The sequence below is a fragment of the Vigna umbellata genome, chromosome 9 (assembly GCF_029865625.1).
Source record: "Vigna umbellata cultivar VRB3 chromosome 9, Vumbellata_1.0, whole genome shotgun sequence".
NCBI classification, from domain to species: domain Eukaryota; kingdom Viridiplantae; phylum Streptophyta; class Magnoliopsida; order Fabales; family Fabaceae; genus Vigna; species Vigna umbellata.
This window is the reverse complement of record NC_142173.1, coordinates 5,452,580-5,468,147: the sequence shown is the minus strand read 5'-3', so window position 1 is coordinate 5,468,147 and position 15,568 is coordinate 5,452,580.

Here is a 15,568-nt window from a genome sequence, read left to right as displayed (position 1 = left end):
CTCTTTAATTTCATTGTTCATATTTCATTTCCCCACCTTACATTAGTAGTTAATTAGGTGTTAAATAAATACAAGATTTAATTCTACACTTTAAACTTAATTCTAGCCGAGTCTTTGTATTGATTCCCTGTTTGTCCTATACTACATTAGTGGGGACTAGGGTTTGTTGACTTTTAGTGCGACCTAAAAGCCTTTCAACAGGGCGCCCAGCGCCAGCATTGTTATTTGGATTCTTTGGGCCTTTTAAAGCTCAGCGTCATTAGGTTCATTTCATTCTTTTAACCCAAAAGGGCACGATTTTTCCCTCATTTCTCACTCCCTCACTTTCTAGCTACATAAGATCTTTGCCTAGGGTTCTCTACCACTTTCCCCTTTCATCCCATCACTAAAAATCACCATTTCCACTCTTTTTGCTTCACTCAATCCATCAAGTTTGGAGATTTTGGTGTGTTGTAGCTAGTGTCCATAGAAGCCCTAAGTTTTCACAAGCTCTTTATGCACATTTTGAAAGCTTTGATTTCTACTCAAGTAAGCATCTTGCATTTTCAATTTTTACTCTTGATAGCTTTGATTTTTTATGTTTATGCATGATATGTTGTTGGATCTGCTGAATAAACTATGTTTGGATGGATTGTTGATGATTATTGCACTGTGGAAAGCATTTGTATGGGGTATTTGGCCAGCTAGGGTTGTGATGTACATTCTAGTGTGGAGTTAAGGGTCACTGACTAGCGCTCAGCGCGAGTGTGGCTGGTGCATGGTGTTTGTTTTGTGTTCTGGTGGTTTTGGTTGTGTGCAGGTACCGTTGAGGGCCCCCTGATTGGCCTTCAGTGTTGGAGAAAAGATCTTGATGTTGATTGGTGCTTTAAATTTAAGATACTTATGTTTGAGGTGTTGAGAGTATGATAGAAAGCATGTATGTAAGCACTAGTGAGTATATGTTGAATGAATTGATATTATAGATGACTCATTAGTGGAATGTATTGTGTTTGATTGTGGTGCAGATATGGCTTCATCATCTGGCAAGCATATTAAGACCATTGCCTCCAAGACAGATAGAGGACATAAGAGGAAAAAGCAAATATATTCTAACAAGTTCCTCTCGCACATGCATGAGAGACACTTTCAGACGGTGCAAAATAGGAGGTTGTTGATGGAGAGAAAGGTGGGATTAATACCTACCATGGCACCTGAATTTGAGAGGGAGTTGGAAAGAAGGCAGTGGGAGAACTTAGCTTCTTATCCATCACCTGCCAACATAGTGGTGGTGAAGGAGTTTTATACTAATGCGAGGTCATTCGGTGTTAGTCATGAGGCATATACAAGCTATGTGAGAGGAAGAAGAATACCTTATGATGCTGTCACAATTAATAGGTTTCTTGGTGCTGAATGGACAATAGAGCATTGTAAGTTTGCTCTAGCCATGGAACAGGATATTAATTATGCTGATGTGGAGGGAACTTTGTCCATGCCAGGTGCCCAGTTCCAAAGGAACAAGAATGACACGTCAGTTCATATTAGGAGGTCCTACTTGACCCCTTTGACAAAATATTGGATGACATTCACTCATGCCAATATCCAACTCTGCTCACATGTGTCAGACATCACAACAAATAGAGCAGTCTTCCTCTACTGTGTCCTCAAAGGTTTGAATATTAATGTAGAGCAGGTGATAGAATATGAGATCAAGCATTGTGCCCATGCTGTCAGCAACAAATCACCTCTAGGGCATCCCTCTCTCATTACTCACTTGTGTGAGCTAGTAGGGGTGAATACCTCCACACCTCCATTTGAGCATCCAAGGAAGGAGATTGATGCCTCCTATTACACCAAGTACTGCATGTTGGATGAGGCAGGAATCCTTATGCCAGCACCACAACCTCCTAAGCCTCATAGGAGAGCACCACAATAGGCTCAGCAGGATCAGGCCCATGATGCTGCTCCTTTCCAATGAGAGACACGTATATGTCTCTAATGGAGTCTAGGATGGAGGCTTTGTACAAAGGAGAACATGCATTACTGATGACCCTGACTTTTGCCTTTCTTGAGAGACAATTCATGTCTCAAGAGGACTTCATGGCCCATGTTGCATGGCCTACAGATCCAGCTTAGGCTAGTGGAGTAGCCGGAGGAAGATGAAGATGAAGAGGAGGAGGAAGATGAAGATGAAGAGGAGGAGGATGCTGAAGATGAAGAGGAGGAGGAAGATGAAGATGAAGATGAAGAGGAAAAAGAAGAAGAGAAAGATGATGATGATGATTCTGATGATAGGAGAGGTTGAGTTGATGGAGAGCATCTACTGATGGATGCTGGATATGAAGAGGAGCATCTACTAATGGATGCTAGATAGCCTCTACTGATGGATGCTATTCTAACATGATTTTTTTTTCTTTTGCTTTATTGTTATGCATTTGTGAACTTTGAAAGTGTTTAATATGTATTGTACTTGGCCTAATGAACTATGTTGAATGGTTTAGCTAATGTGTTTGTGATGAGTAATGCTATCTTGTGCTGCTTTATTGTGTTGATTGATGTTGAGATGATGCATGGTCTAGTCTTATAGATAGGTGGTGGCTCATGATTGTTAGAAATTGATGCATGATGTCAATTGTGATTAAATTGTTGGGCATGATGTTATTAAATTGTGGAACTTGAGTTAACATGTGAGAGATTGAGCTCTAGAGTTTTTGATTGGTTGAATGCTATTACTTCGGAAGCATGATTGATTTTGCCTAATTTTCTATGATTGAACCACTTGTTTGCTTGTTACATATGATCAAGGTCATGTTTTCTTCTCCCTTAGAGCCAATGCCAATAGGTGAACCCAACGAAGAACATTATTTCTTTTTATCCTTTGAACCTAAAGCTTAAATTTGAAAGTTGAAAAACCCTTTTTGAAATCCTTACCTTGAGTTAAGTAGAGTATGTTTATGTGGTAATGGAGAATAGTTCAAGTTTGGGGTTGTGAGACATCAGAAAGAACCTTGTGAAATTCATGAAAAAGCATTGAGCAGAATCAAAATTAAAAGAAGAAAGAAAAGGTTTTGCTCAATGAAAGAGAAGTTGGGAATAAATTGAAGATTTGGTTTCTCACATAAAAGTAAAAGAGAGATTAATTATTAATGTGAATGAATGAATTATGCACTCTCTTAACTCAAGGAATTTTGTGTTCTCGAAAAACCAATTTTCTTTTTAGCCCAGCCTCAATACAAGCCTCAAAAAGTCCTTGTGATGATAACTTGCTTGCGAGTGTGTTTGATATGTGGTTATATATTGTGAATATGTAAGCACCATAGTTGAGCTTGATTGGCCAATGCATCAATACATCTTGACTGAGATTTGTATGATAAGCAGATATGAGTGATTACTTTTCTTAGAAGAAAGTGCTTTGTGATATTTTGAACCATTGAAGTGTTGTTTAGGCTGAGTTACATGATGTGTTCCTTGAGGACAAGCAAAGTTTCAAGTTTGGGGTTGTGATAACGGTTGAATTCATCGTTATTTGGGATTGAATTTTGATAATAAATGAATCCTTTTTGACTTAGAAACTTGCTTGTTCTCTTGGTTTTAGCTTATTGTGGTGAATAAGAGAGTTGAGGTTATACTTGAAGATTTTATCACTAAATTCACTTGATTTTGTAGGAAATTGGGATGAATTGGAAGAGGAGTTAAATTGTCAAGAAGTTGGAACTCAGAAAGGATAGAAAGAGCACCAAAAGAGAAGGTTGTAGAAGGTCGCACTCACGCTTGGGCGCTCTTTTCTGGATCCTCAGCACTGGAACCTCGAAACCACGCCTGGGCACCCTTTTTAGGGCGCTAAGCGCCAATCTTCATGTAACGTTTCACTCTTGGGCTCCCTCCCTGGGGCATTGAGCGCCACTCCTCTCGCAAGCTCGCTTGGGCGTCCTAAGTAGGGGCGCTGAGCGGTGTCAACGTTGGCCCATGATCCAATTCAGCTGTATATAAGGACTTGGATGTCCTAAAGGGAGTATCTTTTGATAGAATTGAACAAAATTCAGATTTTCCAACTCTCTGGAGGCAGAAGTGGATGCGGAAGCTCTCCTCTTCGGTTTTTAGGGTTTATCTTTCATTCTCATTCCATTGTTCATCTAGTTTATCCATGAAAAGGGGGAACTTAATTCAATTTGTTGTTGAGGGATGATGTAACCATGTGAACTCTCAAAATTGGTTTTAATTGATATATGCTTCTTTTATTAATTGTTAGGGTTATTCTTCTTTGCTCTATGCTTGTTATGTTTAACCCATTCATGACATGTTTATTGGTTTTCGTGATATGGACACATACGGGGAAATCTATATCTATGGAATTTCTCCCAAGGGAACTATTGCCTAGACATAGGGATAGAACGCTTGGTTATCTTAAGCTTCTAATCGTAATGCAGAATTAATTATTAGGGATACAAGACATTGTGATCTAGTAATTACGGATAGGCTTTCTTCGCCGAGACATTGGGTTTTAAGTAATTTAGAAAGTGATATTAACATTAATGAAGAAGATGAATTCATATATGCATGAGAGTAAACTAGGTGAAATCTAAATCCCAACAACATATTCATCTCATAATTTCAATATCATTCATTCACCTTTGTGTTTTTCTTCAATTGATCAAAAGTGCATTCATATTTATTTTCTTGTTTTTGCATTCAAAATCCTAAACTTTTCTTCAAAAGTCTTAATTAGTTAAGTAATTACATGACTGTTTAGTGTCGTGAGTCTCTTTGAAAATGATACTTGGTCTTACTATTTATTATTACTTGATACGATTCGGTATACTTGTCGAGTTCTTAATAGGGCTGCAACGTATTTTGTTGAGGAAAAGGTTTAAATGAAGCAATGATAAGTGAAACAAAAGAGTTTGAGTGCATCAGGTTATGGCCATGGTTTTGTTAATTGATATTACATTGTTTACTAAAGAAAACATGGCTCAAGATTATTTTAAAACAATACACATAAGCTCGACATACTACTTATGTGTCATAAGATAAATGTGACCAGACCTATACAACCAAATTTTTTCGTGCACTATCACATTTTGGTGCAGTCATGAATTGTTAAATTCTGACATCCATTCGGTGTTGCCACTAAATACAAGTAAAATTGGCTTGAAAGCATTAAAGAATAAGGACAAGAGGTTGAGAGGTATGGTCCACCTAGCACAAAGTGCACAACCTATGACATGGTTCAGTAAAAGCGTGCAATATAATACTTATTTTAATCCTCATTCAGCACTAGGATGAGATGTCTCGGTGCAACAAAGCCAAACATGATGTACCAAGTTTTAAAGAAAGGTAGTATAACATGGTAGATCAGCTTTAGTATAGCATGGTCAAAGGAATAAAATGATGTGTACCAAGTGGACAACCAGTCATATAAGAAACAAATAAGTGTATAGCCCTTTACGACAGAATAACACACGACCTTATGGAGCACTTGCAAGGAAAAAAGTCTCATACTAGCATCTTCATAGAGAAGACGGAGAGCTTTACCAATCACCCATAAACATGAAAGAGTATTGAAGGAAACGTGTGGTCATAACATGTTTTGACAATCAAGCTCTTCTTTCTTTCTAAACGTAGATTTCCAAGGAATTTAGGAGTTATACTATTCGGTTAATCATCATTCTAGTTTATTTATTTCAAAGTCAGGACATGCATTTAAGCCAAATTAATGAGGTAAAACATAAACACAAGTCAAGCAATTATGCTATCTTTCATCAAACATGTCATCAAAACACATTTCACAGATCAACCAATTTCAAGTATTCAGACAATTCAACCATAGGTTAGCTCTCCTACTACTATTTCAGCAAGGAACCTTAGTCTTACACTTCAAGTTCCTCCCTCTACAGCTAACCAAGACAGTTCCAGCCCCCTCATCACTCCAAAATTTTATTCTAACCTGAGTAAAAGTAAAAGTTTGAAAAATTCAAACTTTCCCTCCTCCATGTGACCTTTCACCATCACTCTCACTAACCTAAACCTAAAGTGTAGAATGGACACCCTCTCCCTCTGATACAAGAAGGCCTAGCACCATAGGACCCATCGCAAGAAGGATGGCCAAAAAGATCCAAGATGAGTATTCTCCCCAAGGTCAAATACTATTTGCTATTTTTGGATGGAAAATTGGAGAACAAGAAGATGTTACAAATTTGCCAAAACATGGAGAAGGGTAAAATGGACATTTCTACACAAGAAGGGGTGTGCTTATCCTTCTATGGGGCGGCATTTGTAATTGTTTTTCCTCCACATGTAAAACTCATTTGTCACGTGCTTCATAAATCTTTCTAGAAACCACACATTTAGCACATGGGTAGTTAGTAGCATTTCAGATCTGAAACGTGTAATATGCTTGCTTAGGCCTTGAGATTGATCTATAAAATCTCATAGGCAAAGCTTGTAGCTCACTTTTGGATTGTAGTAAAGAATTTCTGCTGAAATGTATAGCAAATTCCTTCTCCAAGAGTCACTTCTTAGCTTGATTTTCATTGCAACTTTCTTCCACTCTAGGAAGCCTTCTGAGTTGTGAATCACCTCTCCAAGCTAGCCTCCACCTCCACTCACCATAAACACCAACAATCCACTGCCACACCTCCAAAGATCCCAGCCAATCTGATCCAGAAATTCCTCCAGAATCTGTAGTTGTTGCCGCCACTGTTTCCTTGGTTTCAGCTGCCTTCCAAGCCTCCATTCACCTCCAATCTCACGGCACATCTTCAATACATCCCCCTAGATGTATCAAGTGGTATTCAGAGCTTAGGTTCTAACTTGAACCGTGAGATAAGTGGTTTCATCTTTCATTTCCAAACTGTCATTCAAATCCTGCTATGTCTTGTTGTTTTTCTGAATTCTGTTTCTGTTTCAGCATCTATGATGTGTTTAGGCTTCTATGTTTTGAGTTTTATTGATACCAACTCTATTTGCTTGAGTCTCTCATCATTTTATTCGGTTATCTCTTGCTACTTTGAGTCATTTTAATCATTTGAGCATCATTTCCAGTTTTGTCTTAGTCATGTTTGGTTAATTTGCTGTTTTTGTCATCAAATCTGGTTTTAAACCAAGTTTTACGGTTCTGAAAGTGTTTGGATGTGGCTGCACCAATTAAGAGCAATGAACAATCAAGAGATGAGCTCAGGTGTTTAAATTTGCCAACCAAACTCAGATCTGCATTGTTTTTCAGTTTCTGTTCTATTTCTTCCAGAAAGTGTTTCTGCTGCAACAAAATTCCAATGTTCATTTGGCATTGTGCACTGTTCTATTGGACAACAATTGAATGAGTTAATGTCTGAATCATTTGGAACATGAAATGATTTGATTCCAAGTGTTTTGTAAGGTTGTAAGCATAAAAAATGCAGTAGCCGATCTGCAAAGTGTATTTGAGTTAAAAAATTCTGCATAATTTGAGTTGGATTGGTACTAGATCATTGCCAATCATTCTTAAGTTGATTCTGCTGATTTGAGCAACTTTCAAATACCATTTTCAAACTCTTTTTGCTGTTTTTAATCCAGAATCAAAGCCAATCTACATTTTGACCCTTGTGGTTGTGAATTTGAGCTGAAAATGACCATTGCAGTATTCCAACTCTGTTAAACCGTGATTTAGCTCATTATAGCTGTTTCTGCAAGTCCTAACTCATCATTGAAACATGTTTGAGTCATTGGAACGAGCATATAAACTGTACTGTGCATTTGGTCATTTTTCTGGGTAGATTTTGCTGGCTGCCGAGAGCTATGCAGCAAATTTTTGAGTCCAAAGTTTCAAAGCTTTGCTGTTGATTCAATAAGAGTGGATGTAGCAAAAGCCATTGGTCCATAAAATATCAAAAGTTCAAGTTAAAAAGAGTGATTAAAACATTAAAAGGCAGAATAGGACCAATACATCTTGATTTCGAAATTCTGGTTGCACCTTTGAACATTGCTGTCAAAATTTAATGCAAGTTCATTGAGACATTTCAACAAACAGTTTGGTCCACTTTCATTGCATAGCTATTTCGTGCTTGATTCTAGTTTCTGGTCTTTTATTGCGTTTTAAATCTGTTCTAGAGCCATTCCTAAGATCATTTTGAAGTGCCACCGTGATTGATAGCCATATAATTGCTTGCTTTCTGAATTTTGAACACTCTGCACACCATATGTTTGACAAAAGTCTTGGTGTTGCTGTCACTTGGATGTGATTTTGTTGGCAATTGTGGTGGTAGTTTCTGTGATTAACTAGTTTGTTGGATAGGTGAACTATAATTCAAATGGCTCATTACAAGTGGAAGCATCAAAGGAAGTTCAATTGGTGAGGAAAGTGATTGAAGTTGGCTCTTGAAGAAGGAAAAGCCGTGACCAATTCTGTCCAGAATTGTTCGACCAGCAACTTGCAGCAGAGTTCCATTCTGCAGAAACTCAATTTCCTTGTTTAAGCACTTGGCAGCTGAGAGAATTGTTTTGAATCCAGTAGATTCAAGTTCTTTGAGAGAAACCCAAAGCTGCACACATTGTTCCCTTAGCCTATTTTAACTTTTTCCTTTCCAATTTACCAAATTTCTTTTGTAATTTCCATTGGTTTCTTTGGTTGTAAGTTCCAAATTCAAGCAAGTGAGGTGCTAGAGTTCACAAGTGCTCTTCCCTCATTTGTAACTAGACTCAAAGAAGTCTCACAACCAAAAATTGAGTAGTCGGTGAGTGTGTCTTAGATCCAAAGTCTAAGCCTCACCTAGGAGACCTCACTTTAATTGCTTTTCCAATTCTCGACTAGATAGCATATATCTTGTGCGAATAGGAAGCTCTCTTAGGGGTCCGAATTTAGAGTTTAGGTTGTGTCCTTTCTTTGCTTTGTGTTTTCTTTGTTGTCTTTAAGACTTAAGTGGATTTAAGAGTGATTTTGATCTAAGGACTCTAGTAAGTAGCCAGAAGCATATTTGGCAAGGATAAGGCTTGGTACTTAAGCATTCCTAGTGAATCACCTCCCTTACCTGGAATATTGCTTTCAAGTGAAAATCTCTAGTCTTTACTTCAAGAATAACATTTAAGTCCATCATAATGTCTAGAAGGCATTCTCCTAGGATTAGTGATAGTGAAAAAGAACATTTTTCTCTTCAAACTTTAGTTAATGAATTCAAGGAAATAAGAAGAGAAATGAATGAAGAGAAAGCTAATAGAGAGCTTCAAAATGCTGTTATTCAAGATGAGTTGAGATTAATAAGAAAAAGTAAGTCTAGGGGAAGTCAGAGTGAAAACTCTCAAGAGGGAGGGATGTCTTTGAGTATGGGTGATTATTACCCTCATCAGCCTTCTACTTCTAGGAGGCATAGGAGAAATTCTCATGCACCCCCACCCCCTAAAGAAGTCAATGTTGTGTTGCCTCACTTCCATGGGAAGGACAATGTAGAGGCTTATCTTGATTGAGAGATGAAGGTAGAACAATTGTTTGAATGCCACTAAGTGAGTGAAGAGAGGAAGGTCTCTCTAGCTACCCTAAGTTTTCAAGGGTATGCAATGTATTGGTGGACTGCTTTGGTCATAGAGAGGCTTAGACATCAAGCCCCTCCCATCCACTATTGGAATGATCTCAAGTCTGCCCTTAGGAGGAGACACATTCCCTCCTACTACAATAGAGAACTCATGGATAAACTCCAAAGGTTACAACAAAGGTCTATGACAGTTGAGGAATATGGACAAAAGATGGAGTTGTATATGATGAGGGCAGGCATAGTAGAAGGTCCAGAAATTACTTTAGCTAGATTTTTAAGTGGGCTCAATTTTGACATAAGAGATAGGGTTGAACTTCTACCTTATAGAGATTTGAATGATCTTGTTCAAATGTGTATAAAGGTAGAACAACAAAACTTGAGAAAATCTTCTTCTAAAAGAATTCAAGTTTAACCTACTTTTGAAAAGAAAATTTTTAAAGAAAAAGAGCAATTTAAACCTCTAGCCAAAATAGAAGAGAGACCCAAGAAAGAGACACCCTCACACACCAGAACAAGTGAAATCAAATGCTTCAAATGTCTAGGAAGGGGTCATGTAGCTACTCAATGTCCTACAAAAAGAAAAATCATTTTGAAAGGCAAGGACATTTATAGTAGTGAAAGTGACACCCCAACTAGTAAAAGTGAGAGTGAGGAAGAAGAAAGGGAAGAGGAAATATATGCTGATGATGGACAACTTCTCATGGTGAGAAGGATACTTAGCAACCAACCAAGTCTTGAACACCTATCACAAAGAGAAAACATCTTTCACACAAGATGTAAAATTCAAGAAAATCATTGTTCTCTCATTGTTAATAGTGGATCTTGTTGCAATTGTTGTAGCACAAGGTTGGTTGAGAAGTTGAAGCTTGATATTATACCCCATCCAAAACCTTATAAACTTCATTGGCTAAATGAAGATGGGGATATAATAGTCAAGAATCAAGTGAAGTTGGCATTTTCCATTGGGAACTTCAAAGATGAAGTTTTATGTGATATAGTTCCCATGGAAGCATGTCATGTGTTATTGGGGAGACCATGGCAATTTGATCATCAAACTATCCATCATGGTCTCACTAATACCATCACTATCCATCAAAAGGACAAGAAGTTTGTGCTTCATCCTTTGACTCCTACCCAAGTGGCTAAGGATCAAGCACAAATGAAGTTTTTAAGAAAGCAAGAACATGATCAAAAGAAAAAGTCAAAAAGAAAGGAGGGTATAGAGATAAGTGTACCACCTAAGGTCACTCAACATGAAGTTCTTTTAAACAAAAAGACTCTAATCAATACACTTCAAGTTGAGCAACCTTCATACCTTCTTCTTTGTCAAGGGACACTTACATGCAAATCTAGTGATCCACAGACTTCAACTCTTTCTCCACCCATTCAAAAACTTTTGAAAGAATTTGATGATCTATTTCCAAAAGAAATTCCAAAAGGGCTTCCACCCATAAGAGGAATAGAACATCAAATTGATTTCATTCCAGGGGCAATTCTTCCTAATAGGCCAGCCTATAGGACAAACCCCCAAGAAACTAAGGAGATTGAGACACAAGTCCAAGAGTTGCTAGATAAAGGCTTAGTTCAAAAGAGTCTAAGTCCCTGTGTTGTACCAGTGTTGCTTGTACCAAAAAAAGATGGGAAGTGGCGCATGTGTTGTGATTGTAGGGCTATCAACAACATCACAATCAAGTATAGACATCCCATTCCTAGGCTTGATGATATGTTGGATGAATTGCATGGAGCACAAATATTTTCAAAGGTAGATTTAAAAAGTGGCTATCACCAAATAAGAATTAAAGAAGGTGATGAATGGAAAACTGCCTTTAAGACCAAGTTTGGATTATATGAATGGCTAATTATGCCTTTTGGTCTTACAAATGCTCCAAGCACATTCATGAGACTTATGAATCATGTCCTTAGGGATTGCATTGGGAAGTTTGTAGTTGTCTACTTTGATGACATCTTGGTATATAGTCAAAATTTGCAAACTCATGAAAATCATTTGAGAGTTGTTTTAACAATTCTTAGAACACACAAATTGTTTGCAAACTTTGACAAGTGTACCTTTTGTGTCGATAGTGTCATATTTCTTGGATTTGTGGTCACCAAAAATGGGGTTCATGTGGACCTAGAAAAAATAAAGGCCATCCAAGATTGGCCTCCTCCAAAGAATGTAGGAGAAGTAAGGAGCTTCCATGGGTTGGCAAGCTTTTATAGAAGATTTGTTCCTAACTTCTCTAGTCTTGCTTCACCCCTCAATGAGTTGGTGAAAAAAGATGTTACATTCCATTGGGGGGATAAACAACAAAAGGCTTTTGAGCTACTCAAAGAGAAGCTCACACAAGCACCCATTCTAGCTTTGCCAAATTTTTCCAAAACTTTTGAGCTAGAATGTGATGCTTCAGGATTTGGCATAGGTGCAGTATTATTACAAGAAGGACACCCAATTGCATACTTTAGTGAAAAACTTCATGGTGCCTCTTGTAATTACCCCACCTATGACAAGGAACTCTATGCACTTGTGAGGGCTCTTCAAACTTGGGAACATTACCTTGTTGCCAAGGAGTTTATCATTCATAGTGATCATGAATCACTTAAGTATTTGAAAAGTCAACACAAGTTACAAAAGAGGCATGCTAAGTGGTTGGAATTCATTGAACAATTCACTTATGTTATTAAATACAAGAAAGGAAAATCCAATGTGGTGGCTGATGCTTTGTCAAGAAAAATTAATCTATTAGCCACATTGGGAGCTCAAATTCTTGGATTTAATAACATTCTTGAATTATATTCACAAGATCTTGATTTTGCTCATCTCTATGAGGAATGTCTCAATAAGCCTCAAGGAGGATTCTATGTGAAAGAGGGGTATCTTTTTAAAGAAGGAAAAATTTGCATTCCTCAAGGTTCACATAGAAAACTCCTTGTTAAAGAGACACATGAGGGAGGATTAATGGGGCATTTTGGGGTAGAAAAGACCCTTGGCATGTTGAAAGAAAAATTCTTTTGGCCTCACATGAGAAGGGATGTTCAAAGGCATTACTTTAAGTGTATAACTTGTTTAGAAGCTAAATCTAAATCAATGCCTCATGGACTTTATACTTCTTTGAATGTTGCTTCCACCCCTTGGGAAGAGATAAGTATGGATTTTGTGTTAGGTCTTCCCAAAACTTCTAGGGGTTTTGATTCTATCTTTGTGGTGGTAGATAGATTTAGCAAAATGGCTCATTTTATAGCTTGCCACAAAGTAGATGATGCAAGCAACATTACAAAGTTATTCTTTAGAGATGTGGTTAAACTTCATGGGTTACCTAAGGTAATAGTTTCGGATAGAGATACAAAATTTCTTAGTCACTTTTGGCGGACCTTATGGTCTAGATTAGGGACTAAGTTATCTTTTTCTACTACTTGTCATCCTCAAACAGATGGTCAAACTGAAGTAGTCAATAGATCTCTTTCCACTTTACTAAGGGTAGTTCTTAAAGGAAATCACAAATCTTGGGATGAGTACCTACCTCATGTTGAGTTTGCCTACAATGGAGTAGTTCATGGAACTACTAAATTGTCTCCTTTTGAAGTTGTTTATGGTTTTAATCCTTTGACACCCATGGATTTAATACCCCTTCCAAATTCTATTGATTTTATTCATCAAGATGGGGTATCTAAGTCTAAATTTATCAAAGATTTACATCAAAGGGTTAAAATTCAAATTCAACAACAAAATGAGAAATATGCCAAGCAACATAATAAGGGCAAGAAAGAGTTAATCTTCAATGAAGGAGATTTAGTTTGGATTCATCTTAGAAAGGAAAGATTTCCTCAACTAAGAAAATCCAAACTCAATCCTAGAGGAGATGGACCTTTTAGAGTGATAAGGAGGATTAATAACAATGCCTATCAACTTGATCTTCCTCCTGAATATGGTGTTCATGCTACCTTCAATGTATCTGATCTTAAACCTTTTTCAGGATTTGATAGTGAAGATGAAGACCTTTTGGATTTGAGGGCAAATCCTTCTCAAGAGGGAGGGGATGATACAAGAAGGCCTAGCACCATAGGACCCATCACAAGAAGGATGGCCAAAAAGATCCACGATGAGTATTCTTCCCAAGGTCAAATACTATTTGCTATTTTTGGATGGAAAATTGGAGAACAAGATGTTACAAATTTGCCAAAACATGGAGAAGGGTAAAATGGACATTTCTACACAAGAAGGGGTGTGCTTATCCTTCTATGGGGCGGCATTAGTAATTGTTTTTCCTCCACATGTAAAACTCATTTGTCACGTGCTTCATAAATCTTTCTAGAAACCACACATTTAGCACATGGGTAATTAGTAGCATTTCAGATCTGAAACGTGTAATATGCTTGCTTAGGCCTTGAGATTGATCTATAAAATCTCATAGGCAAAGCTTGTAGCTCACTTTTGGATTGTAGTAAAGAATTTCTGCTGAAATGTATAGCAAATTCCTTCTTCAAGAGTCACTTCTTAGCTTGATTTCCATTGCAACTTTCTTCCACTCTAGGAAGCCTTCTGAGTTGTGAATCACCTCTCCAAGCTAGCCTCCACCTCCACTCACCATAAACACCAACAATCCGCTGCCACACCTCCAAAGATCCCATCCAATCTGATCCAGAAATTCCTCCAGAATCTGTAGTTGTTGCCGCCACTGTTTCCTTGGTTTCAGCTGCCTTCCAAGCCTCCATTCACCTCCAATCTCACGGCACATCTTCAATACATCCCCCTAGATGTATCACCCTCTCTGCAATTTCAAAACCTAGCTGCGCCCCCCTGCACCTCCTTCGCCTCTTTCTTCTTGTTTCTTTCGATCAGTTTCATCCTTCACCGGACAAATCTTCTTCCACTTTACTCTTCTTTTTGTTTTGTTTTTCACTTTCGTGTGTGTTCTTCATCGTTGATCGTTCTTCCTCCATAAAAGGTTCGTCCTCCACGTTTTTCCTGTTGTTTCCTCCGTGTTTTGATCCAGTGAATATTTTATATGTTTGTATATGAATGTAGATTTTCTAATTGAAGCATGATCTGTGAGTGAATAGGTTACAAAGGAGGTTCGTGGAAATTTAAAACATTCAACTAGAAATCGTTTTGGGCTTGTTATGTTTGTGTGTTTTTAATAATATAATAGGGTTTTATAATTATAAAATTATATAATTATATTAAATTATTAATTTTTGCCCTGTGTGTTTATTAATACATGAAAACAATTTGGACCGATATAGCTTGTACCTGAGGTGCATCTTCGTATCAAAGAGAGACTCGTATGGTGATGCAAAAAGGAGACCTAGTGCTTCAGCTAGTAGAGGTGTGGAGAAGTTGAAGCTGATGTTTTGTTTGAAGAGCATCCAAATGTTCAGTTAAGGGAGCATCCAGTTGAGCAACATCATGTTTAGAAAGAGGAGTATGAGGATGTTCCTTAAGTAGAAAAGAAATTTGGTGGATTTCGAGGATGTCCATAGGATACTTACCTATTTACTCATTACATGGAGCATGTTGCTTATGTTGTATGACAGGGTCAGGTTAGTGCAAAACTTAAATTTTAATGGCTATTATTTAGTTTCAATATGTTTCATATTAATTGTTATTTTGTAGGATCGAGGGAAGATCAATTTGGTCTCCCATGAAAAAAGTTAAATAAATTTGGACCATGCAACAAGGGAGTTCAACAATTTGTGTTTAATTTGGGTTTGATGCCTTTCGGGATATTTTGTAAGACTACACCGACAAAGGTTTATTTGTTGGCATTCACTGAGAGATGACACTTTAAGACGAACACTTTCCATCTCCCGATGGGTGAGATATCGGTCACATTGGATGATGTGTCATCGTTGTTGCACCTCCTGATTATATGACAATTTTGTAATATCATGGAGTTGGAATTTGAAGAAGCTCAGTCGACCATTGTAGAGCTTCTATCGTGGGAGGGATGATGTTGAGATGAGAGAAACACGCAGTTCAAAAGTGAGGCTGAGTTAGCTGAGAGACATCTATGATGAGTGTTGTGAGCAGCAACAGTGGAAGTAAGTCGACCGAACATATTTTGTGAATCTAGTTGGATGCACTATCTTCGTAA